The sequence below is a fragment of the Bombina bombina genome, chromosome 6 (assembly GCF_027579735.1).
Source record: "Bombina bombina isolate aBomBom1 chromosome 6, aBomBom1.pri, whole genome shotgun sequence".
Taxonomy (NCBI): domain Eukaryota; kingdom Metazoa; phylum Chordata; class Amphibia; order Anura; family Bombinatoridae; genus Bombina; species Bombina bombina.
In genome coordinates this window covers 304,260,755-304,277,054 of record NC_069504.1, presented here as the reverse complement: position 1 = coordinate 304,277,054, position 16,300 = coordinate 304,260,755, and positions in this window count along the sequence as shown.

Sequence of the window (16,300 nt, the reverse complement as noted above, 5' to 3'; positions counted from 1 at the left end):
CACACTCCAAATATTGCTGGTGGGACCTAAGTTGCATTACACCTACGCTAACTACCTCAGGTGATGTAAGTCTCAAACATGGCCGTTACCCTCCTCACAACTTGCACTACACTAATTTAAACACACCGCACTGGTGACAATATATCCAAATCAAACTGCAGCCTCCCCTTAGCACTCCCTGCTAATTCCCCCTGGATTCCTATACCTACGTCACATCTAAGCTACACTCCCCCTACTTCGCTTCACTACCGCTCACCGACTGCCTACACCTACGTCAGAACTAACCTACACTCCCCATGCACCGCCCAGCTATAACTCCCCCTGACCACCTAAACCTACATCATGCCTAACCTACACACCCCTGGAATGCCCAGCTAAGTACCTAATACCACCTACACTTATGTAATGTCTAAACTACTCTCTCCTGGAATGCCCCAGCAAACTCCCACATACTGCCTACTGTCTGCAAACTAACGGACTATAATAAAGTATACAAAATAGTTAACCTCCCCATTAAAACTATAGGAGCTATGGCGCTAAAATTATAAACAATGTTTAAATGATGTGTCACAGAGATGCGCTAAAACGCTGGAGACCGACTGCCAGAGAGTCAGCAAAACCTCACTGGCCTAGCCAGGCTCCTGGAACAGAGCACCGGACTGGAATTGAGCCCTGGTCTGGTGCTTCTTAAAAGGAATGCAGATCGAGCAGGGTGCAGGGGATCAAGTCACCCTTTTAGTATCTTGTCGGCAATTTGATGAAGCACATGGGGATACTACCAGTGGCGTAGCGTGGGGGGGCACAGGGGCAGTTGCCCCGGGTGCATAATTCTTAGAGCGTAAAATTAAATAGCCATCTCCTTATCATGAGGTGCGCTCTCCAGTCTCCACCACCGCTCTCACTAAGTGTCTCACATGCAGCACCGGGAGGAAGTGATCATCCTGGTGGTTTGTGCCTGCACTTTTTATTTCTACCTCTAGGTGTCACTGTTCCATTATAGCTCAATGCAAATAGTTTCTGTGTTCCTCTGTAGACTTTTCTCCCCCTTCCTGAACTCCAGTGCAGTGTGAAACATAGCAACAGACCTGATATAGGTGAATTGTGCATACTCCCATACTTTATATTGTGCAGACTCCCAAACTCTATATTGTGCAGACTCCTATACTCTATCTTGTGCAGACTCCTATACTTTATATTGTGCAGACTCCTATGCTTTATATTGTGCAGACACCCATACTTTATATAGATCAGACTCCCATACTCTATATTGTGCAGACTCCCAAACTTTATATTGTGCAGACTCCCAAACTTTATATTGTACAGACTCCCATATTCCATATTGTGCAGACTCCCATACTCTATATTGTGCAGACTCCCATACTCTATATTGTGCAGACTCCCATACTTTATATTGTGGAGACTCCCATACTCTATATTGTGCAGATTCCCATACTCTATATTGTGCAGATTACCATACTCTATATTGTGCAGACTCCCATACTTTATATTGTGCAGACTCCCATACTCTATATTGTGCAGACTCCTAAACTTTATATTGCGCAGACTCCCAAACTCTATATTGTGCAGACTCCCATGCTCTATATTGTGCAGACTCCCATACTTTATATTGTGCAGACTCCCATACTCTATATTGTGCAGACTCCCATACTTTATATTGTGCAGACTCCCATACTTTATAGCTATAAGATGGTAATATATATTTATACATGCAAGGTTCATCTTGTCTTTTTTATTTATATGTGTATTTTTTTTTCTCACAGAGTGAGGTGGTACAGTGAGCTTCTATAGTCAATCCCTACTGTACTGGTGGAAGAGACTAAGTCAGTGCTAATGAGTTAGGGGGCGCAATTCTTGCCTTGTCCTGGGCGCTGACAACCCACGATATGCCACTGGATACTACTTGTTTGGGGGTGCTACCTTCTGAAAGGAGTGGAGGACACTTCATTTCCTGTCCGGAATTGAGCTCTGGTTTGGCGCATCTTAAAGTGTCCCCCATTCATCCCAGAAGGTAGCACCCCCAAACATGTGGTATCACTAGGTGCCACATCAAATTGCTGACAACATACTAAAAGGGTGACTTGATTCCTTGCACCCTGCTTGATCAGCACCCTTTTTAAGATGCACCAGACTGGAATTGAGTTCCAGAAGCCCAGCTAGCTGACGAAATTTTGCCAGCCTTCCGGCATTTACCACATCTCCTTGACAAAATATGCATTGTCATGTACAATATAGATTCTTTAAAGCATTGTATATATCTTAAAATGGATTTATTGTTGCTCACTGTGTTTATTATTTCAAACATAAATATATATTTAAAAATATATGTTTAAAATAAATGAAAGCAACATTAAATACCCAGTGCCTGGGCCATGGATGAAGAGGGCCCAACGTTGGATCAAGAGGAGCTTGCTTTTCAGATGGTCAGTTTAACTTTGGGTTTAGTTAGGGCTAAAAAAAGACTTTTTATATTAAATTTTAATTTCTAGGGTAGATTTTTGTAGTTTGCCTTTATTATTTTGGAGGGTGGGGGTTACTTGCATTGTAGAGGGGGGTTGTAATTTATTTTAATGAAAAAGAGCTGTAATAGCTATTGTAATTTAATATTTATTTTTTTTTGGTGGGTTTTATTTTTTATGGTGTGAGACAGAAAAGAAAAGTGTTGCACTAAAAATAACACTCACAGCCTGTCCAAGGGAATCCCTCCACAAGGACAACCAAAAATAGAAATAAATAAAAAAGAAAAAGGACGGCGCTATAAGCGGAGTGTGAAACAAAGTGAACAATATACTGTATATAAAAAATATGCTTATTCAATGGACCACCAGTCTCAATAGAGAGACTGGTGGTCCATTGAAATTGCATATTTTTTTATATATATTGTTCACTTTGTTTCACACTACGCTTATAGTGCCGGCCTTTTTCTTTTTTATTCTTTTTTATTTATTTTTTATGGGGCATGTTGGTTAGTGTTAGGTATAATGGTGTTTTTTTATTTTTTTGTACTGTCTTTTTTATTTTCTGTAACTTTGACTTTTTGTATTTCTTTATTTTTCCATCAACTTAGTGAGTTTAGTTTAGAGGGGGGTTAGGTGTTAGGTAGAGTAGTGTTAGTTTGCGTTGGGGGTTGTGGTGGTTTAGGTGTTAATAGTGTAGGGTATTTGTAGGCTAGTGGTGGTATAGGGGTTACTAGATTAGATGGGTACTTGCGGTGGGCTAGTAGCAGTATAGGGGTTAATAGATTAGATGGGTACTTGCGGTTGGCTAGTGGTGGTATAGGAGTTAATAGATTAGATGAGTACTTGTGGTGGGCTAGAGGCAATATAGGGGTTAACATGTGGTGGGTATGTGGCTGTTGAGGGGTTAACATGATAGATATTTGTGGTGGGTATCCAGCGGCTGAGGGGTTAACAGGATAAATACTTGCGGTGGGTATGTGGTGGTTTATTATTGGAGCAAAAAAAGTGGAAAAAAAAACATAACACATTACTCGTGGGCTAAACCAATGCAAACTCTCAAGTGCACTAATCCGATATGAAAATGAATATTTCACATGCCAATGTTCTTCACATGGCAAAATATGTGTTATTTATTAATAAATACATATTTCTACATATATCTGATTGTGTTTTGGCACAATATATATATATAACAAATATACAGATTGAGTCCAGCACTAGACCCACATATGATTTACCTAATGTGTGCCGGTAACAGTAGAGCATCCGCAAACCTCCAAATAATGCAGTCCATACATATAGTGTGACAGCACCACAGCAATCTTTAAAGGTGAAAAATTCTTTGATTCAGATACAGAACCATAAAAGCGCTGGGGGTCGCGTAACTAGAGGGGGGTGAGGAAGCGTTTTTGTGAAACGCGTAACGGGGGTCCTCAGGAGAAGCTTTGTCTCTCCGTTTTGTTTTAACTAGCTTACTATGGCATAAAACAAGATTCCCTACTACTTATATGATTATTTCAGCCTAGCAGTCAGTTTAAAAATTGTAAAGCTAATTTAATCTTAGCCCTCGGATTGTAAGGGCTTAGTTTACATTGATATTTCACTGCTGGCTGTTACAATTTAATATTACACAAGTTGCATTAACTTAGATGGGAATCCTACTATTTCATCTTGGTTTAAATGTTTTTAATTTGAGCTCAAGCCACTTGTATGAATGATAATCCTTTTCTCTTTTTTGTGACATGCAAATCGTTAATAAAGATAATAGTGTGAATGATATGGATCATTATTTTGTATCACTTACTTAATTATTTAAACTCAGTGGAGTCATTATTTCAAACGCAGATCAGAACTACTTATACTTAATTGTATACTGTATTACAATTACTTTGTTAGTTGTTCCTCAGAGTTCTTTTCCATGAGGTGCCATGTTGAACTTCCAGTGACCAGTGTGAGAGAGTGTGAGAACGATAACACCAAATTTAATACACCTGCTCCCCATTCACACCTGAGACCTTGTAACACTAATGAGTCACATGACACAGCGGAGGGAAAATGGCTAATTGGGCCCAATTTGGACATTTCCACTTAGGGGTGTACTCACTTTTGTTGCCAACTGTTTAGACATTAATGGCTGTGTGTTGAGTTATTTTGAGGGGACAACAAATTTACACTGTTATACAAGTTGTACACTCACTACTTTACATTATAGCAAAGTGTCATTTCTTCAGTGTTGTCTCATGAAAATAAATAATAAAATATTTACAAAAATGTGAGGAGTGTACTCACTTTTGTGAGATACTGTATATATAAATATATACAGTATATATGTATATTGCCAAAAAAACTATACAGTGAGCATAGGAATGGGGTGCGCCCAAAGGGGAGGGGAAACAATAAGTGACAAGAGAAAACGTGTGCAATAAATGAGAATATAAACGTTGCAATAGCAATTGGAGCGAGTGACAATGTGATAATATCAAACCTGAAATGAATAATATATATCAATTTCCCTTAAAAACAGAGATGACAAGAAAGTGAATAATTATAACGTTAGAAAAATAACAAAATAAATTAAAATGCACTGTATGATGTAACAACAGTTTGTGATAAAACAAGCAAAGTCCGCTTTTGGAAAAATGAGTGTGCTGCTTTTCTTGAAGCCGATGGTGAATCAGTGAATCTAGATGGTGGAAACAAAAAGAAAGCGCCTCATGGTGTGGATAACTCAAAACATTGTGAAACAAAGTGGCGTGTAGCAAGTTAAATGGTACTCACAAGGAAAATGGCACTCTTGTTATAACAAGTGCAAACAGGCAGGCTGACGTTTTCCAGCAGTCAGTACGCTGAGAGTAAATGTAGTTCGATCAGCAACAGATCCGGCTGTCAGCTTTTAACAACGGGACCCAGGCTCCCTCCGTCTGGACGTAGCCCACAGGAACAGCTGCGGCAAGAAGCCGAAAAACTAAATTGCACAAAATTAGTGTCCCAAACAATGCAGTTAGATTGTGCACCCAAATAAACTATTTCATGCTCACAATGTAACTGTATAATGAGGGTCACAATCTTCTTCTCCCTTAGACATGTGTGGGGTTGCAAACCCACAGCTGCCCAAGGTAAGGGAAAACAGCAGAGGGGATATCTAGACAATTATTTCCCTGATCATGCACCTTATCATATTTACAACGTAGACACTAGTAATAGTATTGGGAATCATGACTGTTCTTAAACTGGATTATTTTATTACAGCTAAGGCATCACATGACAGGAAGAAAAGAATGAGAACTCCTCAGAGAGAGTGGATCATGCCTACAGAAGGAGGAACCAGCGACCCTAATAATGAACTATTTAGTGCACACAATGTAACTACATTGTAGGGAACACTTATTTTGTGCACACTCATTACTGATTTTTGTGTGCACACAAAATAGTTAAATCATGGTAACTGTTTAATATACCATGATCACAATGTATTACATCGTAAGCATGGTGTATTACAGCATGGGAACGTGTTTGTTTGTTTTTTGTCAGCAAGGCACCGGAGGGGCTCCGTAAATAGAGATTTTTATTTAAATTTAATTTTATGAAAAGTGTTGTTTTTAGTGATGTTTTAATAATTTTTTTTAGTTTTTGTTAATTAATAAAGTGAGTAATATAAATGTATTGTAATTATACTGATGGTATGGCCTAATTGTTTTTTTTCACCAACAGGGCGAAATTGTGAAAATCCAAATTTACATTTAGGCCCCAATTTATCAAAGGGCCTCGCTAAATGCGGAGAGCAATACGCTCTCCGCATTTAACATTGCACCAGCAGCTCACAAGAGCTGCTGGTGCAACGCCACCCCCTGCTGACTCGTGGCCAATCAGCAGGGAGGTGTCAATCAACCCGATCGTATTCAGGGACTTGAACACTGGATGATGACAGAGAGAAATTTGTGTTAGATAGAAAGCCCTCACATATGTAAGTAATGAGCCAATTGTTGTAAAAAGATTGGATACCAATGTGTCTGTGTCATGATTAAGGGCTCAGTACAGCTCAAAAGCATTGCTGTGTATGGACCTGTCACTATAATAAAGATGAAAATTCTCACTAAAACAGAGGTGCTGTTGTTTTTCATGTGAAATATATGATGTTTAGAGGGTGAGCAAAGACCCTAGAAGCAACGTGCGCTCTGGAGTAACTGTTCATCATAATTAGGTGCTGGGCTCACATTGTCTATCTGTTAATCTGTTAATCCAGGGTGCTAAGGGTTATAAATATATTGTAAAGATTGTCACATGACCCATCTTTAAAATCAGATATTTGCGAAAAAAATATCTAATTTTGTACAGCAAGTTGTGTTTGGATTAGTTTTCTATGGATAATGTTCAAGGATGCACTATTATCTACTATTTTCTATTGTTAAAGGGACATGAAACCCATAATTTTTCTTTCATGATTCAGATAGAGAATACAAATTTAAACAACTTTCCAGTTTACTTCTATGATATAATTTGCTTTATTCCTTTTGTATCCTTTGTTGAAAAAGTAGCAATGTAATACTGGGAGCTAGCTGAATGCACTGAGCAAGCCAAGATGAGGTATACATTATATGTACAGCCACCAATCAGCAGCTCCTGAGTCTACCTAGGTATCCTTTTAAACAAAGGATATCAAGAGAATAAAGCAAATTAGATAATAGAAGTAAATTTAAAAGTTGATTAAAATCACATGTTCTATCGGAATCAGCAGAGAACAAGCCTGTGTTTCATGTCCCTTTAATTAAAAACAATCTTAAATAATGGTGCTTTGTAAAGGCAAACTAACACAACTACAGTATAATGTTTATAATTTAAACTTATAATTTCTGTGCGTAGATACATAGTAAAGACATTTTTAGATGTGATGACAACAGGCATAATCTCTCTCCACATAACATTGATGAAATCAATGACATTCATATTTAAATGCAAACACAGCAAATGTTTAATACAGTTTTACCATTTTAAAGAACCGTAACTCAGCAGTGACTGATTTAAAAAGTGAGCTGTCAAAATGTATGAAAAGTTTAAAACAATATTCCTGTGATGCTAATTTATTTAATACATTTATATTAAATATTAAACCAACGAATGGCTTCTCCATTTTGGCTTTATTTTCCTTAAATAAATCATGACACAGTGTAACGTGTTGTTGTTCATCTGAGGTTGTATTTACTTAATTTCAAGACCTGCTAAAGACCAGGATGATTGTTATTATGGGGCTTATTTAACAAATGTCTGTCAGACCTGATCCGAGAGTGCGAATCAGGTCCGACATACAATACGCTCTCCACATTCAGCATTGCACCAACAGCTCACAATAGCTGCTGGTGCAACACCGCCCCCTGCAGACTCGAGGCAAATCGGCCGCCAGCAGGTAGGTGTCAATCAACCCGATCGTACTCGATCGGGTTGAATTGTGGAGATTCCTGTCCGCCTCATCAGAGCAGACGGACAGCGTTATGGAGCAGCGGTCTTTAGACCGCTGCTTCATAACTGCTGTTTCTGGCGAGCCTCCAGGCTCGCCAGAAACATGGGGCCTTATAGATAGGCCCCAATATCTTGATATGTAAAACCATAGAATACAAAGGGTGTACTTTCTTTTTCAAATGACTGTATTTTTTATCTCCATGATCCTACCCATGTGCCGCCCTGACATTATGTGTGCAGCAATCCTAGTGTTCTGTAGTTCTACTTCATTTAATTTGTTTTCTTGATCTAGCTATTTGGTTTTTAATTTGCCAAATCTTACTAGTGTTAACCTTTTTGTTCTTATTAACTAAGGCTTTATCTCTTTGTCTCAAAAACTTTGGTTTTGCTCTTAAAATGTATCTTAAATTATTTACTTGGAACTTTCTATTTCTTTATAACCATTAACTTTCTATTTCTAGTACTTGACCCACTCTGTAAGATAGCATATATGGGTTTTTTTTCCATTAAGCCTTTGGGATTCTCATTGGTCAATTTATCTCGAAAGGCTAAGAGTTTATCTACTGATATTATATTCAGCTGTTACAAGCTCTATTAAATACCTCTGTAACATTTATTTTTTCACTTATTTCTCCATAATATCTTTGAAAGTAGACATCAAAAATAATACTTTTTAATACTAATCTGAAAATAGTTATATGAATGTTTTCTTTTGAAATTAGCATATATTCCAGTTGTACCTCTTAAAGGACCACTCAATGCAGTAGAATTGCAAAATTAACAAGTGCATAATAAAAAGACAATGCAATAACACCTAAGAAATTTATTTTTTTTTCTCCCATTTTCTGGCCCCCTGTATCATGTGACAGAAATAAGCCAATAACAGACTAGTATACGTATACCCTGTAAACTTGTGCACATGCTCAATAGGATCTTGTTCCCCAGAAAGTGTATATATAAAAAGACTGAGCAAAATTTGATAATAGAAGTAAATTTGAAAGTGTTTAAAAACTGCCTGCTCTATCTAAATCATAAAAGTTTATTTTGGCTTGAGGGTTCCTTTAATGAATCTGATAATCATTTTCCCATTATCATAAATCACATATAATTTAAATCAGTGTTTGAATCTATTTGCTACAGAATGAATGAGGCCATTGGCACATTATATAAATGTTTTTTTTCAGAAATATCACAATATCTTTCTTTCTTTCTGCCTGAAGTAAATTAATCTATCAAGAATTACGTTTTTATTATTTTTTTTCATCAAGATAAAAATAATCTAAAAATGGAAAAGATTTGTACCATCAAATATCAATAAAAAGTTTATCTATATGAACAATTTTTACTTCCTCGTTTTCAACAAAAGGGTTTCTAAAGGTAGGTGACATGCTGCTTAAATATCAATAAAACTAGAAAAATGAAGGTGTTTTAAAACTCTTGACAAATAGTGTGTGTGTGACTATATATATATATATATATATATATATATATATATATATATATATATATATTTATAAATATATATATATATATATATATATATATTGTAAAGAATGTTTGTTTCAACAAATGCTTACATTTATTCCGAATACATCAGATTTTATATATATAATCATAGTCGACGTTACATATAAGCATAAATAATAACCATACCAAGTAACTACAAGAAAAATGTACATAAAGGGGGGTTGTGGGTAAAAGCCGGATCCTGCCGGATCTTGCCGGATCCTGCTGGATTCATGCCTAATTTAGACAGATACACACAAATTTAAGTGTTTTCCACACCAACACATCCAGACACTTCTGGATCCAACAACATTTTATTCAAAAACATTTGGGTCCTTTCAGAACCAGCCCTTTTTTACAGAAAAACAGCCGGATCCTACCAGATCCATGCCTAATTTTGACAGATACACACAAATTTAAGTGTCTTCCACTTGGAACAGCAAATAGAATGCAAGCTCAATCCTATTGGCTGATTGGATCAGCCAGTAGGATTGAACTTCAATCCTATTGGCTGATTGCATTCTACCTTAATTCCGGTTGGCTGATCTTGGATGACGTCATTTAATGGAACCGTGATTCAGTAAGAAGACTCCGGATGAAGAGGATGCTCCCCGTCGGATGTCTTGAAGATGGACCCGCTCCGCGTCAGTTGGATGAAGATAAAAGATGCTGTCTGGATGAAGACTTCTGCCCGTCTGGTGGACCACTTTGCCCAGCTTGGATGAAGACTTCTCCCGGCTTCGTTCAGGGCTTCGGCCCGGTTGGATGAAGACTTCTGCCGCTTCCTTGAGGATGGATGTCCGGTCTTCAGAACAGTAAGTCGATCTTCAGGGGGTTAGTGTTAGGTTTTTTAAGGGTGTATTGGGTGGGTTTTATTTTTAGATTAGAGGTTTGGGCCGCAAAAGAGCTAACTGCCCTTTTAAGGGCAATTCCCATCCAAATGCCCTTTTCAGGGCAATGGGGAGCTTAGGTTTTTTACTGTTGGGGGGTGTTTGTATTTTTTTTTACAGGTAAAAGAGTTGATTACTTTGGGGCAATGCCCCACAAAAGGCCCTTTTAAGGGCTATTTATAGTATAGTTTAGGCTAGGGTTTTTTTTTTTCATTTTGGGGGGCTTTTTTTTATTTTGATAGGGCTATTAGATTAGGTGTAATTAGTTTAAAGATCTGTGATATGTTTTTTATTTTCTTTAATTTTGTGTTTTTTGTTTTTTTTGTAATTTAGCTAATTTAATTGAATTTATTTAATTGTTTTTAATTTAGTTATTTATTTAATTGTAGTGTAGTGTTAGGTGTTATTGTAACGTAGGTTAGGTTTTATTTTACAGGTACTTTTGTATTTCTTTTAGCTATGTAGTTATTAAATAGTTTATAACTATTTAATAACTATTCTACCTAGTTAAAATAAATACAAACTTGCCTGTAAAATAAAAATAAACCCTAAGCTAGCTACAATGTAACTATTAGTTATATTGTAGCTAGCTTAGGTGTTTTTTTATAGGTTAGTATTTAGTTTTAAATAGGAATCATTTAGTTAATGATAGTAATTTTATTTAGATTTATTTAAATTATATTTAAGCTAGGGGGTGTTAGACCTAGATTGGTCTTCAAAATCCTGTTAATTAGCTAAACCAGCTACAAACCGTGCAGTAATTTCTTAGTGCGGGTTACACACTTATTTACTGATAGCTCTAATTGGCTCCAGTTAAGGGATATAAAATAAAAATACCAGCATTTACAAGTAGATTTACCAATCATTAATGTGATGTGACAGTTTAAATTATTGTAATATATTTATATTTTATGTCAGTTTATTTGCAATTCATTACTTAATTGCTGATATATAGTATTCATATATAAAACAATGACCATTTAACCTGTTCTTAATATGACTGTTCTAATGCATCTGTTTTTGTTCCTTTACAACATTAAAGTGCTTTGATTAGAAAACGAAGGATATAAAATATAAATGGACTTTTGGAATTGGAAAAAAAAGTTTCCAGACTGTCATGTATATGCATGATATGCACATTGCAACTTAATAGGAGCAGCTGTTTTGTGCCCACATAGATGTACAAACATCACATAGCATTGCTCATTCCTCCAGGGCACACTTGGGAGTTAACTTATTACAAAGGCAATATGCCTATAAAAAATATTTTATATTGCCATCTAAAATTTATGGGACTGCACCATAGTAGCAGCAAGCTTGTTATTTTCCCCTTCCAGGAATATGCTCCTAATAACAAAACAAAAATAATGTGTTACAAAACAGGTAAACATTACATTCTCTCTAGTTGAAATTGAGTTTTCAAATATGCAGTGTGTGTGCATTGTTCCAGTGAAATGCAATATTAAATATGATCAAGAACGAATAAACATTTCCATAAAATTACTTTTGAATCTTAATAAATGTTAATATTATTAGAATATTGTTGTTTTTTCTAAAGATATTTGAATACAGGTACAAAACTGTTTATCCAAACTGCTTAGGACCAGAAAAGGTTTGTATTTTGGAATATTTTTGATTTTGGAATAATTGTATAGTGGCATCTGTAAAATTGGACAGCTTGGAGAGGAGATGGGTCGAATTATAAACAAACAATGCCTTTTACACAATATTTATGTCATAATACAGCTTATACATGCAAATAAAGGGTTAGTGTAGTGTGCTTCATGGGCTTGGAGAAGCTTTAACAGTTAAAGGGAGACTGAATCCAATTTTTTTTTTCTTTTGTGATTCAGATAGAGCATACAATTTTAAGCAACATTCTAATTTACTCCTATTATCAAATTTTCTTCATTCTCTTGGTATCTTTATTTGAAAAGCAAGAATGTAAGTTTAGATGCCGGCCCATTTTTTGTGAACAACCTGGGTTGTTCTTGCTGATTGGTGGATAAATTCTCCCACCAATAAACACGTGCTGTACAGGGTCTGATCCAAAAAATGTCTGGCTCATTAGCTTAGATGCCTTCTTTTTCAAATAAAGATAGCAAGAGAACGTAGAAAAATTAGAATCACAAAAGAAAAAAATTTGGATTCAGTGTCCTTTAAGGCACCGTGGGATGGTAGGTAGGTATAGTTTGAGTTGCAACAGTGTTGCAGTTTAAGGGGAGGGTTTTGACTTACTTTTCTAAGGTCCCTGCAGGAAGTCCTAAGCCTCTTTTGCTGCTATTTTGGCCGAAGATTCTTGCTCGTCCCTCCCTCCCTTCCCTTTCTAGTTGGATGGTGGCTTTGAGGTTTACGGTTCCCATATGGGTTGTTGTAGGTAACACAGCAAGTCAGTGTTGTTAATTTTTACACTCTGGTAGCGGGAGGTTTCAGACCCTTTCACACCTTAGGCAAATAAATGGGGTGGAGTGTTAAGTGTTCCTTAACACCTTCGGGTTTAGCACAGTTGGTCTAGTGCAGTGTCAGGTTAGCGCACAAGCAATAACTAATAGGTTATTTTTTATAGTGTGCCCCATAGAAGTCTTTAGGGAGATGAAGTTAACATGGTCACGATATCCAAAGTCCTGAACGTAGTGTGCTCTTTCTTTTGCTCGTGTGCTAACGTTTTACTTTCAATATGTGCGTAATGCGGATGTGATTTTTTTTTTAAATTTAATCACAATTAGTGCAAGAGCGGGAATTTTTTTTAAGCTTGTAACTTATTATCAGGCCCACTGATAGCAACATATTTAAATACAAATATTTACAATTCAAATTACACATTTATCTTACATCTGTTTCTAGTTTCACAAACATTCATTTTGGTACAATGAGGATTTTGAAACAGGCTCATCAGCTACTTTCAGTGAGATGAAACCGCAAGACCTACTGGTATAATATGTAGTCATGGGCAACATTTCGGGATTCTGCTTTCATTTGCAAAACAAATGCTGAAAATGGCTGCAGGCAGCAGCATTTATTTCATTTCAGCACTGGTTGTATCAGTGTGAAAGAGTAACACAGAGATCTTTGTGTTGCATTTTTCAGCTGATATATCTGCTGCCGAAACTAAACGAATAATGTTGCCAGCAGCCATATTCAGCATTCGTTTCACAAACAAATGCAGAATCCTGAAATATTGCCCATGCTTAATAATATGCAGATTTCCATTCAAATTGTGAATAAACTTACAACCAAGGAGTGCTATGTTCAGCCCACTTGAATGCTGCAAGACATTTCAAAATAGAAACATAAGTAACATTTTGAATTTTGACTTCTTGTTTATGGTCACTATGAATTTTAAATATAATTATTACCGTTAACATTTAATATTTTTTACCCATGTAATTCAATAATTATTTGTACGGCATAATGTAAATGTTTAGATGAGTTTTTATTTTGCTTAAAGGTAAGGTAAAGTTGAGCACACTACTTAACGCTATCTTTCATAGATTTAAAAATTAGCATAAGTTTTATTCATCAATATAATTACATTTCTCATAATTACGTATTTTTCTACCTTACAAGTATCGTTCTGACACCAATCTTTTGTCCTCCCGACATTTTTGAAACTTTGATTCACAGTTGCGAGCAATATTACAGTCCTATCAGCTTTTTCCCCTTCAGGGGTTTAGCCCATCCATTCCTACGTCACTCGATAACCGAGCGCATGCGTCTGACTACACTCAACCTACTTCCACCCGTGCTCGTTCATGAGTCGCGCATGCTCTGTGCTTGCTATGTTGCTAGTGCGCTGTTTTGATTCAGAATAACAATTTAAAAAAAGGGGTTCCGCTAACTGTAATTATCCTTCTGTCTGCGATCGACGGGACTCTGAGGCTAAATGAATAAATTGTAACAATGCAAACTTTGTATCAGGCAGTGGGGGAAGTGGCGCATGCGCAGACAAAATCAACTTTGTGAACGTGCATTGACGTAAGGAGAGGGGTGAGACCGTTCACTGAAATTAGAGATAGAAACACGGAAGTGGCATGGGGGAGGAGTATTCGATAAAACGGTAGGAAATATAATCATACGATTGCAACTAAAATACATAATAAAAAAAAAAATAAACATAGCGACTACGTTCAGGTTACATAATACAATGATTATATGCTTTCAATACTACTAAACTTTACCTTACCTTTAATACGATTCTAATATTAATAGATTAAATTGAATGCGTTTATGAGATACTGTACTTGTTTTATTGAGCACTATCCTGTATGTATTGCATACAGAAAGTAGGTTGTGTGCCTTAGCGAGATACACGGCTAACATTGTAAAATATGCCTGTAATCATGACGTAATAGACTTCATGGCACTGACAGATCGTTTAGGTCATTTTGCCTGAGTAGAGAGCTTTAGATCATTAGGCTATATGTGCTATATGAAGGTCACTAAAAATAATATCAGTATCAGATAGGGAGTTTCCATTCACTATAAGCTGATACATATATAACATAGGAATCAGTGTGATAGCCCTTTAACCTTAATTGTTATTCAGACAACTCACTTGAACCTTTACCATGAGCCCCACAATGCTTCTGTTCTAACCATGCTGACCTGATCCCTAAATTCAACTAACCCTAATTTCAAATAATTCTCTTCTTGTAGTTATTTGCTGCCTTCTACATTTTGGAAGATGTTCTTTCTCTATTTATAGCTTTTTTATTGGACCATGTTAACCAATCAGGTTTCTGAATGGGTGCGCTGTCAAAACTGAGTACACCCATTCTTCTGAGATAACCACATTGCAATTAGAGCTGAAATGCACTGGTGGTGTTCCTGACAGAGCAGCTAGGATTAAAGTGTGGTGGGCAGCCTGGGATGGTATGGTTATTGTTTATGTGGGTCTGGAGACTGTATGGTTATAGTAAACATGTGCTGTGTTGGACATACCAGTCTAAATATTTTCAAAACAATATAATATCCTTTTTACTGCAAGTGTTTTTTAATACCCAAACACTATTGGCCTATCTGGGCTAGAAGACTAGCCACTGTCATAACATTATTATAAAATGCTTTGTTCTGCAACTTTTATCAGTTTAAGCCTATTAAGGAAAGATATGCAACTCAATTACACCTGAGAAGAAGAATTCAGAAAATAAGAATATCCTAAATTACATGAAAAGGGGGCAAGATAAACAATGGAAGCATACTGCAAAGTTGTTTCATGTAATTTTTTCCTAAATGTTTCTCACCTTTAATTTGTTCCAACTGATCCATTTTACCTGCTAGATTCTATTATTTTTTTTACAAATAAATCCTCTAACCTTATTTTGGAATTTGAAACAGTTGATTTTGCCTGTGGTATCCCTACCTATACTAAAAGTTTCTATACTTAAGTATAGGCTATCGGCAAGCTGTGTAAACATAGCCAGCAGAGGAAAATACACTCCCAGTAGGGAGTGTCAGAGATAAAGTTCTAAAATGTTCATTTTTAATTGTTCTTTCAAAATATTGTATACAGGCAGAGATAATACAGGAAAGCATTTGAGTGATAAGGTAAGGATGTCTGATCTCTCTGCAAGCCTAGCTCATTTTGGCCTAGATTTAGAGTTCGGCGGTAGCCGTCAAAACCAGCGTTAGAGGCTCCTAACGCTGGTTTTGGCCGCCCGCTGGTATTTGGAGTCAGTGATTAAAGGGTCTAACGCTCACTTTACAGCCGCGACTTTTCCATACCGCAGATCCCCCTACGCCATTTGCGTAGCCTATCTTTTCAATGGGATCTTTCTAACGCTGGTATTTAGAGTCGTTTCTGCAGTGAGCGTTAGAGCTCTAACGACAAGATTCCAGCCGCCTGAAAAAAGCAGGAGTTAAGAGCTTTCTGGCTAACGCCGGTTTATAAAGCTCTTAACTACTGTACCCTAAACTACACTAACACCCATAAACTACCTATGTACCCCTAAACCGAGGTCCCCCCACATCGCC